The 12,239-nt window shown below is 40.5% G+C and overlaps 1 protein-coding gene and 1 non-coding gene across 3 annotated transcripts in view; one reads left to right on the forward strand and one right to left on the reverse strand.

The window, feature by feature from the left end:
- The window catches only part of Cmc1 (C-X9-C motif containing 1), a 62,253-nt gene that overhangs the window by 36,151 nt on the left and 13,863 nt on the right, over positions 1 to 12,239 (reverse strand). The window contains exon 2 of one of the 2 annotated variants that reach the window (XM_027415336.2): positions 8,004 to 8,093. The exons of the other annotated variant lie outside the window; for it this stretch is intronic. The gene's annotated coding sequence lies outside the window, so the exon portion shown is untranslated. The remainder of the gene's footprint in view (positions 1 to 8,003; positions 8,094 to 12,239) is intronic. 2 annotated transcript variants of the gene reach the window in all.
- LOC113835631 lies at positions 3,918 to 4,024 on the forward strand. The gene has a single exon (XR_003485309.1). It is a non-coding gene; the product is annotated as a U6 spliceosomal RNA (small nuclear RNA).

The following is a 12,239-nucleotide window of genomic DNA, read 5'->3' on the forward strand; positions in this document are numbered from 1 at the left end:
ACCTGTCCATAACACATCTATTTTACTTTGGTGGCATTTCCCACTACACTGGACAAGTAAGTGGTAGGCATTCAAGAAATACATATTTGAATGCTATTAAACTTAGATGGGGGGGGGGGCTGAAGAGATGGCTCAATCAGTACAGTGCTCGCTGCACAAGCATAAGGACCAGAGGTCCTTTTTACAGCCCCCTTGTAAAAAGTTTGACACAGAGGTATGCACTGGGGCAGTGAAGATAAGTGGATCATGGGGTTTGCTATCCAGACAGCTGACCCAAATCAGTGAATGCCAGGTTCAGGGAGAAACTCTATCAAAACATGATGGGAATCATTGAGGGACACCTAACACCACCTGACTTCCAGATGCACACATACCTAAACATGTACATGTATGCACACATACCTAAACATGTACATGTATGCACACATACCTACACATGTACATGTATGCACACATACCTACACATGTACATGTATGCACACATACCTACACATGTACATGTATGCACCGCACGTGTGCACACACACACACACTTACTTCTTAGGACCTGCAGTTACATCATCCCCCGTCTTTGCCTCTTCAAACTTTTCTAGCAAGATTAAAGGGTTCTTTCTATCTTTTGTTCTTTTGTTCCTTTTTCAGTTTTGGCTACCCTGGCACATTCACTAAAGAGCCACCCATCTCTCTTGTCTGACTCTCCTCTGATGGGGATGTCCTTCTGATTATATCTTTCTCATATTGGTTGATGAATAAAACCAAAAAAGTCTGGAAGATAGGTGGAGCTAGGAGACAAGGAAAATTTTGGAAAAAGGTAGGCAGAAAGAGAAACCAGAAAGAGACCAGGAAGACAGGCCATGCCTGGTCACGCTAGGTGTTCTCTGGTAAGATAAGGCCATGTAGAAAATACATAGATTAGTAGTTATGGGTTAATAATTAGGGGAGAGCTAGCCAGTAAGAAGCCCTAGCCATCCGCCAACAGTTTAATAATTAATGTATGTCTCTGTGTGCTTATCTGGGGCTGAAGTGGCAGCAGGACCAGGCTGGAGAAGACACTCCAGCAACACCCCTCTCATTTCTGTTTTGGCTAGTGATGACTTTAGGGGAGGAGGTAAGGGGAAGGCTGGCTTCCGGCAATGTCTAGTTCATGGCCTCCACAGTGACTAATTAGTCTTAATAATAAAAAACCTGATGTCAGATATAGGGATAAATGCTGAAAGATCAGACTGAAGGGGCGATCCTGTCCCTAGGAATCCTCAGATTGAAGGCCATAAGCTCCTGTCTCCTGCCTTTTATATTCCTCTCTCCATCCAGCCATATCACTCCTGTCTCCACCTCCCTAATGCTGGGATTAAAGGCGTATGACTCCCAAGTACTGGGACTAAAGGTGTGAGCCACCACCGATGGACTATTTCTCTTTTAGACTTGATGAATTTCGTGTAGCTCAGGGTGGCCTTGAATTCACAGAGATCTTTCTGTCTTTGTCTCCAAGTACTGGGATTAAAAGTGTGTACTGCTACTGCCTGGCTTCTATGGCTAACTAGTGTGGCTAGCTCTGCACTCTGAACTCCAGGCAAGCTTTATTTGTTAAAGCACAAACAAAATAACACCACAACTATACTTCAGTCAAAATGCAAAGTTTACAAGTGCCAGGCTCTGGCTTCCTGTAAAGAACTCAATCACTGCAGGAAGCTCATCAGGCAGCTTAGGCAAAGTGTGATCTTTGACAGATTTTAAATACATGGGCACAGTACTGTTTAAAGACTATAACTAATTTTGGATTAATTTCTCATAAGATGAAAGGATTTATGTCTTTTACAAGATAATAATTAAAAGTTGATGTTTAGGAATACCAGGATAATAAAAACTTGTTAATGAAATAGTGGCATAAAGCCATGTGATATTTTATAATGCTGTTTATTCATTTTGACAATACTATTAAGTCGTAAGACATGCATTTCTTTGCTATTGAGTTCAAATGTAGACTTTCCACAATGAAACATTATCTTCAAGGATTAGTTACACACATCAGTTGTTTTAAAATATTATGTTCACGGTGGGGAGGCAGCACAACCAGGAAATAATTTGCTACACAAGCATCAAGACCTGAGTTTGGATCCCTAGCACCCACATTAGAAGGCCAGGTATACTGCCACAGGCCATTAATCCTAGCACTGTAGGGGCAAAACAGGAGGGTCACTAGTGCTTGGGACCAGCTAGACTTCCCCAACTGGGAGTTGCAGATTCAATAAGAGACCATATATCAGAAAACAGGGTGAAGCCATCTTCATTTCTACTCTCCACCTGCACACACGTGCACAAATCTGCATACACATGCACACAGCCCTTCACATAGACACGTATACGCCACTTAGACACAGAAATAAACAAGTACGGCTGCGGAGATGGCTCAGAGGTTAAGAGCACTGAGCTTTTCCAGAGGTCCTGAGTTCAATTCCAAGCACCCACATGGTGGCTCACAACCACCCATTATGAGACTTGGTGCCCTCTTCTGCTGTGCAGATATACATGGAAACAGAATGTTGTATACATAATAAATATATAAAATCTTTAAAAAAATAAAGAAATGTTAAAAAAAGAAACAAGTAAACAAAGAATTTTGTTACTTACACAAAAGTCCATTGTTAATATTCTCACTTAAATATTAAAAGCATTTAAAGGTTTGATTTACTTCTGATGTCACAATATTCAAGGGTATTTATGTCTAATGACATACGGCAATCACAATAGGCCGTTAAGTCTGACAGCAGAAGCCTGAGATTACAACTAGATCAATGAACAATGACCACCATTATCTCTTTTCAGTTAGTGTAAAAATTTACTCAGTTGTGTTAACACTGGGCCTCATACGAAAGGCAGAAATATTGCTAATTAACTTTTACTATGTCCACTCACAGAAGAGAGGTAGCATAGCACACCTGACACTGACACTGCGGCTGTCCCTGAGAGGCTCACTGCCACGGCTGGGCTCTTGGCTGCCATCTAAGAACTTGGGTTGGGAGAATGTATGCAATTCAGCAGAGTGGCTCACTGAGCTCAAGTTGTTTGTACAAACAATATTGTTTATGCTCAACAACTCTCTTCCTTCCAGGAATTTGAAATCATGGTACCTATTAGGCAGATGTTGCCCACAGGCCCAACTCCCCATAAACTTCCATGCCTATGGGTGGAATCGCTAATAAGCTTCCCTGGTAGACAACACCTAACCTACATTGTCACAATCCCACACTGGCAAAGCTAAGACGGTGTGAGTGACTCTACCAGGAAAGGATTCTTGGAAACTGCACATAATTTCATGATCATGACTATATGATGAGGTCTTACAGCAAATCACTGAATCCAGGGGTTGTTGTGGGAACCCTAACACAGTCCAGTGTGTGAGGGCCATGAGCATCAGTTGGACTCTACATCTCTCTGTGACTCTTAAACAGCAATGCTATATTCGTAAGTCATTGTACTAGAGATGTGACCTATGTATGACCTTCTCAATACATCCAAGCCAGTCTGAAGCTGTGTTAGGTCTCCAGTGTCAGTTAAGATCAACAAACTGATGCAAATGGCAAAGACATGGTATGGCAATAACGATCTCATTCAAACCACAAATGAGAGAGAAGGTGTGGGCAGCTCCAAGCAGTGCCGCTGGGCAGAGACATTTACTCACATACAGTCTTGTTCAATGCTCTTTGCAAACTTCCTTAAGAACATCTCACATGCTCCTACTTGGATTTTCTTTTTCTGTTGTTTGCTAGGCCAAAGAGCTTTCTAGGCCACTCCTGATAACAAAATACTTTTTTATCTTGATAATAAAAAGGAAAGTCTTACTTTCATAAAAACAAACATGACACAACATAGCAAATGTATATCAAATGTCAATTATGCACTGGAAAAAGCCAAGAAACGTGCTGGCTTTGGCAGCACATATACTAAAATTGAAACAATACAGAGAAGATTAGCATGGTCCCTGCACAAGGATGACACACAAATTCATGAAGCATTTATATGTTTAAAAAACAAAAAAAAAGCCAAGAAACATAACAAGGAATTTAACTGCTCTTCTCTTACACTCTCTTCTCTTCACGCCCACTTGGCTTTGCTTTCTTCTTTCTCTTGCCTTCCTCTCTCCCCCCTTCCCCTCCCCCACCTGTAATAAACTTTGTTTAATGGAAAAAAAAAAAAGGAATTTAACCATCTCCTTAAAACAAAACAATGCCTAGAACCATGAATCCATGAATGAAAAAGTATTGAGGCCTTCATCACAGCTGTCAGGAAGGGGCTTCTGCTTGGGGTTGGGGGTGGAGAAGAGTCTAGAAATTTAGCCACTCTGGGGTTACTTGTCAGTCCCATCCCCAGTGTGCTCAGTGAGATGAGGTCAGCTCACAGACTTCACTCATTTGTTCTAATGGCTTTATTCATGGACACAAACACTACTGGCAGAGAAGGGCTGATAGAAAGTTTAGTTTTCTTTTGATATAAAAGTTTTACAAACTTGTCAAAGTTTATTCAAACAAGAGCAGAATTTTCCATGTACTAACCTCTATATATACTCTCTTTACATAATCAAATCAAAGTTCCAAAAGATGTAAGTAGTAAGCGTCCAGTCAGAAAAGAAACGCACGTGAGCACACACACTAGAGAAGGTTCACTCTATAGCACAGGTTAGTCTCACACACTGGCTGCTCCAGCCTCCATATCCGAAGCACTGGGATTACAGGCATTACAGCCAGGCACGGTGACACACACACTTCATCCCAGCATTTAGAAGGTGTACAGAATCAGAATCATTTAATTGTATACCAAATTCAAATTTTATTACTTGGAAATGAAATAGTGAAAGATTTTAAACATCACCTATTGCTCAAAGGCAGTTTTATTGCTCTAAACCTCAGATGAAATGTGCAACTTAGAGTAAATCGGGGTAAAGTGAAACCCAATAGTGCATGGAAAACAAAGGTACTGTAGAAGCTGGTTAAAGATCATAACGGAGAGAGCACCAGTAAGAACACAGCAGTAACCGGGCTGACACTGATATTCATTAGAGTACTCTTCACTTCAATAGCGACCATTTGGACTCTGTGGTCTTTATCAGTGTCCCAGCTGGTAATGGTGGAAGGTTAATGCCTTACCCCATTCTGTTCAATTTTCTATCCTAATTAGCCCTCCAAATCTATAGCTGTGAGTACCAAGTGTCTGTGCTCAAAAGAAACTAATTAATGCTAGCAAATTAGATCAAGTCCAAAGATCCGACAGCCAAACTCTTAGTTAAACGCTCCCTGTTAATAGGAAGTGTAGCTGTCAATACCTGCTGCTGGTGGCTCTAACAAGGCACCCGTCTTTCACTGAAAATGATTTCGTCTCCCTCCATCCCTAGAAAAGCTTCTATCTGTCTCCTTCACAAACCTAAGCTGCTGACAGTCTGACCCAGTTCTTACACCCAGCTGGGCTGAAGGGACATGGGGAGAAAAAAAGGAAACAGAAAAGCTTTCCTACATAGCATGTTCAGACATTCAGCAGAAAGTCAGATGGCTTGTTAAAATTCCTGTATCTTTATTCAGGAACCAAACAATTAGCATCCACCCTGCTCCTAAGTGAAATGCCATAACCATTTAATAAAGCAGAATATAGACAGTACATAAATGGCAATGTCCTGGCTCTAAACTGTGACTCACTGCTGTGCTTCAGCACAGCCCAAACTGCAAGCCTTGTACTAGTGTGCACTTGTCACAGGGCAAATGGAGGCTAAGGAGTATTATGTGTCCATAAAATAATTTAACATGCTAAGCAATATTTAGGAACAGTGTTTATTCAGAAATAAAATACAGCATACTTTCTAGTAGTAGAAAATCATTCAAATAATCTAAATGAATCTCAAATTCTAAGAGGTTTTAATGCATGTTTATTTACTCATTGTGCATGTTTTGTATGTGTGTGTGTGTCCATGTCAAGGCACATTTTTTGGGGGGGGGGGGATCAGAGGACAACTTGTGGGACCTAGAGTGGAACTCAGGTCTTCAGGCTTGGTGGCAAATGCCTTCCCCATTAGGCCAGCCACCAACTAAGATGCTTCTACTAGTCAAAATATTCTAATTTTTTAAAACCCATTTCTGACAAAACTGGGAACTGTATTGTTTACTTTCTGCCATTACAACACAGTCACTGTAAAGCACAAATATTTCTGCTTTTTCATCTCAGACACCAAAACAGAGTCACACGGCTGTATCTTCATCTGGATCTTACACGTTTAACCAGTCACTGGGTCAGCTAGCTTCCTTGCACTCCAGGTGTCATGGTAAGGCATTACAAAGCACAAGAGATGTGCCGGTGCTTACCACTCTGGACTGGTGACTCTAGTAACACATTTCCCTAGACGTGGAAAGTTCTGCCCTGACAACTTTATTCCACTTTCAAAACTCCCCTGCCTCGCCTGAATGAGGGTGTGTTTTGAAAAGTCCCATGAGGCAAGTGGAAAACCGCCTCGTGAGATTATTAGTGTGACACCTGCCAACGCCAGATGTGCCCTGAACCCTGCAGGTGTCAATGGGCTAATTTCTCCTGACACCTGGGGCAGGGGGAGCTGAAGGAAGGTGCTCTGATTAAACAACTAATTTCCAGTGAAAGCAAGAGTAATGTTTCAGGATGACTTTTAAAGCAAGAGTAGTATCACAGAATGATTTTAAATTACTAATTGTTAGAGGATTTCAAATATAATATTCATACAAATCATACAATGCAAGCAACACCAGGCTACCACAGGAACTGTTCATGCTTTATTGCCTCCACTGTGTTCCAGAAGTCAATTCAAGGGTTGAAGGAGGAAAAGAAGAAAAAGGTCCCTAGCATGTTAACTTAATTGACAGCCATAGAACTAGAGTCGACACAACCTGATTCCCCAGAAGAAAACTTGCAGTCGTCTGTGGCTCAATTCTCTCACTAGAAATAACTATCGTGCTAAGGCAAAGGTGACATGGGTAAAGGGATCGGGGACAGGGAGTGGGAAAAATAGCCTATCTCAGCACAAAATAATGGATAAATAATAAGGCTTTGATTGTTTTTATTTTATGTATTATGAATGTTTTTCCATATGGAATGGTGTGTGTGCATTTCTGGTACCCAAGGAGACAAAAGAAGGTATCAGATGGAACCGGAGTTACAGATGATTGTGAGCTGCCATGTGGGTGCTGAGACACCCTGGGTCCTCTGCAAAAGCAGCCAGTGCCACCTTCCCAAACACATGGGCAAAATTTTACTGCTTTTTTTTGTTTGTTTGCTTTGATGGCCATTCCAAGAGGTCTATTATTTTTAAAGACATATCTACAGTGTAGTTCCTACCTATTTTTCCAACATCTGAGCAACTCCAGAACTATGGTGACCCCAGTCTTCAGCCATCACTACTACTCTTTTGTGTGTTTTTACCAGGATGCTATGTATCAATCAACAATATTTCTAAAATTACCATACATAGGAATAGTACTGTGAAAAACGTTTTCAAAGGCATGCATGTGTGGGTACCCCTACATGATTTACATAGTAACTTCCACTTCAAAACACAGGACACAGCAGAGCACACACAGAGCAAGTTCAAGCAAGATGCCATCCACACTAAGGAAAACCATCGCTGTGTGAGCATATGTGTGTGTAACATCAGAACAGGCTACTGAAGCCACACACACTTGATTCCCTCCCCTCCCCTTCCTTCCCCTTCCTCCCCCACTTTCTCTCCAGAACACTGGCATCAAGGTTTCCTCTGAAAACTACACTTGGGAAGGAGGACTTTCTCCTGAATTGGAGGAATGCTTTTAACTTGTAAATGAACTGAACACTGACTCAAAGTCTGAGAGCTGGAATGCTAGTATCTCTATCTCCATGGAAATGTGAGAAGCAACTCATACATATTAATTCACTGACTACTTGACTTTGAGGCAAAGGATTAAATTCACATTGTATTATTACAAATGAGTTTGATCTTTATATGAATATATGAATCTTACCTTCAACTTGTTCAGAACACCTCTCTCTGGCCTTTTCTCTCATTATTTTTGGGATCAGAACATCTTTTTCCACATGTCTGAGATGTTGCTCTGAAAGAGATTGTGTGGTGTCTCAAGTCAATAACCAGATAGGGGAAAAAATGGTATTAACATTCTAGCTGATTTGCCTAAGCAAGTATGTTTTAAATGGCTCTTTTCACACCAGATAAAGTTGTGATTACTTTAATTATTATAAATCATTCTAAATACTTTTATATAAAAGAAAATGGGAAGGTCACAAGCAACATCTTTCTAAAAAAATATCACTGCAAATTTTACTACATTTCTTTGACAATGTTTTCTACTCAGACTGGCACAAATTTAAAGTTTGAATCTCATTTTTTTTATTAATGTAATTTGCAAATATTTTGACTTTCAGATACTGAGATGCACAGGTAGATGAAAAGACACACAATCAAAGGACACATGAGAACTGTGCCCTAACCTTTGACACAGAGGCCTAAGAAATAAATAACGGGCACAGAAAAAAAAAAAAAAAAACTGCAGAGGCCTATAAAATTATGTGAGATTTCTGTGCCCTTTAAACACACCATCCACCATGGCCTGAAATTGCAAACAGAGCAACTGCAACCACAACCCACGTATTTCCCAAATTCTGAGAGCCCTGGAAAACAAAGGAGTAGTTTCTTTATAAAACCACAAGGAATCCAAAAGACAAAAGGCAGGTGAGATATGATTAAAGGAGATGGCCATACTTCCGTGAGTACCCACAGAAACTGAGGCCAAAGTGGGTGTAACTCCATGCAGAAGCCATGTAAGGGTCACAGTTACTAACAACCCTCTGATGCCATCAGACCCCAGAGTGAAAGAAAGGTATTTAACCCCCAAAGCCCAGGGAGTTTCCCAGGAATTCTCTTTAAGATCTTTCTGGTATCATATCAACAGCTTTTGGGTATGGGCAGCTATGAACTAAACACAGATTTATAAGGAAAATAATAGCCATACACAAACACACACGCACGCACGCACACCAGGCAACCAACACCAAAAACAAAGCATCCAAGAATCACTTTAGTCTGAAGAACACAGTGACACAGAATGGCCAACCATGATTTCAAAAAGAGTAATCAACTTCTAAGAGAGTTAAAAGCCTAAGAGAGGATGTTGAAAAGATACATTAAAAACATAGAAACAACAAACAGAGGTGAGCCCTCAGACTGAAGTGCGGCATGGACTATCTAAACGCACTTGGGTAAAATGTCTAATCCTGCAAAACGAAAGACATATTGCCCACACAAGGCAATGACATGGCATCATGTCTACCAGAATGTGGAGCCGTAAGATGGCACAGAAATTACATGAAGTCTCTGAATAATGGTTTCCTTGTACCTAGGAGCACAAGAGTCAAAGCCCCTGTTAGGAGTGAGGTTAAAGACTTTCAGAAATGCAGGAAATAAAGTGTTTATTTTCCTTCGTACTACTGCATGACTCAGAACCATGCTGCTGTGGTCAAGGATCCTGCAGGTGGGATGGCTCAATGCTAGGACTCTGTGAATGGTGCTGACTTCAACAGTTGCAAAAGCTGTGACTAGAGGGTTTGTTTACAATCAATTCTTTCTTCACCTCTACATCTGACATCTGGGCTGGGATGGCCACAGGTGGGCCTTAGGAAGAATGACAGACAGAAACCAATATGCAAAATTCAAATGCAGATGGAATAGGAAGAGAGACCCAGGGGATGATTCAAGAGGAGTTATACAATTTCAAAAGTTGTTCAGAATGGAAAGAACTCTCAAAGGAAACTTAGGATAGCAGCAATGGAGAAAGCAACAGAAAGACTCAGCATATTTCTTTTAAACAGAAGTAAAACCAATGGCATTCTCCATTCATGCATGAGGAGGTATTCCTAAATACAAACAGATGATAAAAAACAGTTTTAGTGGTGGTTAAGATATCTACATTTGGCCTAGAGAAATGGCTCAGTGATGAAGAGCACTGGCTGCTCTTCCAGAGGACTGGGGTTCTCTTCCCAGCACCCACATGGCAGCTCACAACCTTCTGTAACTCCAGTCCCAGGGGATCTGATGCCCTCTTCTGGCCTCTGCAGGCATCAGGCATACATATCGCACACAAGATATACATGCAGGCTAAATATCCATACCCATACAAAATGATGATGATGATGATGATGAATTTTTTTAAAGAGACATCTACATTCCAGCTGCAAATGGTGGCAAATTCTTGCAATCCCATCATTTGGAAGTTCCTAAGGTAGCTTGAACTACAAATGATACTGTCTCAAAAAAAGGGGGATCAGAGGAATGTGGGGGAATGCCTTATTTGGTCAAGTGCTTACTACATAAGCATAAGAACCTAGCCCTAAAAGCCACATAATCTGCCAGCCACGGTGACAATTTGTAATCCCAGTAATGATAGGGTGAGGACTCACTCACCAGCCAGCATAACCTAATCTGTGAATTCCAGGCTGATGAGACAGATCAAGTCTCAAAGGACATGAAAAGCATTCCTGAGGATGACAACCGAGCTTGTCCTTCAGCTTCAGTGCACCTGCACACACATGCACACACATAGACTAACACACACATGCACACACATGCACACACATAGACTAACACACACATGCACACACATGCACACACATAGACTAACACACACATGCACACACATAGACTAACACACACATGCACACACATGCACACACATAGACTAACACACATGCACACACATGCACACACATAGACTAACACACACATGCACACACATGCACACACATAGACTAACACACACATGCACACACATGCACACACATAGACTAACACACACATGCACACACATGCACACACATAGACTAACACACACATGCACACACATGCACACACATGCACACACACAGACTAACACACACAAACATTTTCAGGAAAAAAAAATTTACAGGTATCTATATTCCACTTGAATAATAAAATGTGAATGACTGTAGACCTTAATAAATTATACATGCATATTATAATCTATAGTAAGACTTAAACTTACAAAGCATTATAAATAAAAAACAAAGTTAAAAGCAAAGCAACATTCAACAACATTAAATAAACTCACTTTTATGAATGAAAGTAACAACTGCACATCAAATTCTGAGATAAAACTAAATCAGTCAGTATGTATAGGGGGAACCCACTGCAGTAAAGCTCAGAGTAAAACATGAAATCCTAAACCAATAACCTTTAGTTCCATTTATAAAACTAGAAAAAGGGAAAAGTGGGTTAAGGTTAGGGGTTAGTAGACCAAGAAAATGTCAAAGAACAAAAAGCAGTGAAGAGGATGACAGAAAGACAAATGAGAAAAACAAATGGAAGTTTATATCTTAAGATCAACAGAACTGGTCATGGGAGCTTCCGTTAACAAATTCAGCCCAATATTTAAAGAACAAATAACATCAATTTTACAGTCCTTTCCTAACACATTTCGGAACAGCATTATGCTAACACCCAAAGCAAAAGCAGTATTTACAACACATACAGACACACACACACACACACACAGTTATGCCTCATTAACAAGGTTGTAAATATCCCTAGAAAATACCAGCAAATTAACTCAATGAAAAATATCTAAACACAAATAAATAAATAATCTAGGATCATATTTCAAAGAAGAACCCTGAACACTTTGCTTATAAAAACTAGATTGTACCAATTTCAATTTGTGGTTTTTAATATCATCTTACAATTATAAGTCACCCCTACCAAAAAAAAACAAAAAAAAAACAAAAACAAAAAAAAACACAAGGGATGACAGTCTATGTGATATTCTGTGGTAACTGTGTGTGAATCTAAAATTCAAACTAAAGAACTAAAGATAAAAACTTCTAGAAGCAATCACAGAAAAGCCATCAGGACCCAGTGATCTTATATATAATATCAAACCTATAAACCTATTAAGGAAAATAAAAACAATCAACGCACTAGATTTCATCAAACTTCCAAACTTCTGCTCTGTGAGAGCACCCATTAAGAATGTAAAGACATCCACGGTGTGAACCTTGGGGCCACAGGTGCATCTGGGGTCTAGGATCCCTACAACCTGGGGCAGTGTGAGCAGAAAGGTTGTCTGTCCACAGATCTGCCAGCAGCTCTTCTGACCTGGGAACCAGTCACAGTGACCAGTGAATAAAGTCAAATGGAGCCGTGGACTGGGGTGTGGCTCAGAAAGCACTTG

This window comes from Cricetulus griseus, chromosome 4, assembly GCF_003668045.3.
Source record: "Cricetulus griseus strain 17A/GY chromosome 4, alternate assembly CriGri-PICRH-1.0, whole genome shotgun sequence".
NCBI classification, from domain to species: domain Eukaryota; kingdom Metazoa; phylum Chordata; class Mammalia; order Rodentia; family Cricetidae; genus Cricetulus; species Cricetulus griseus.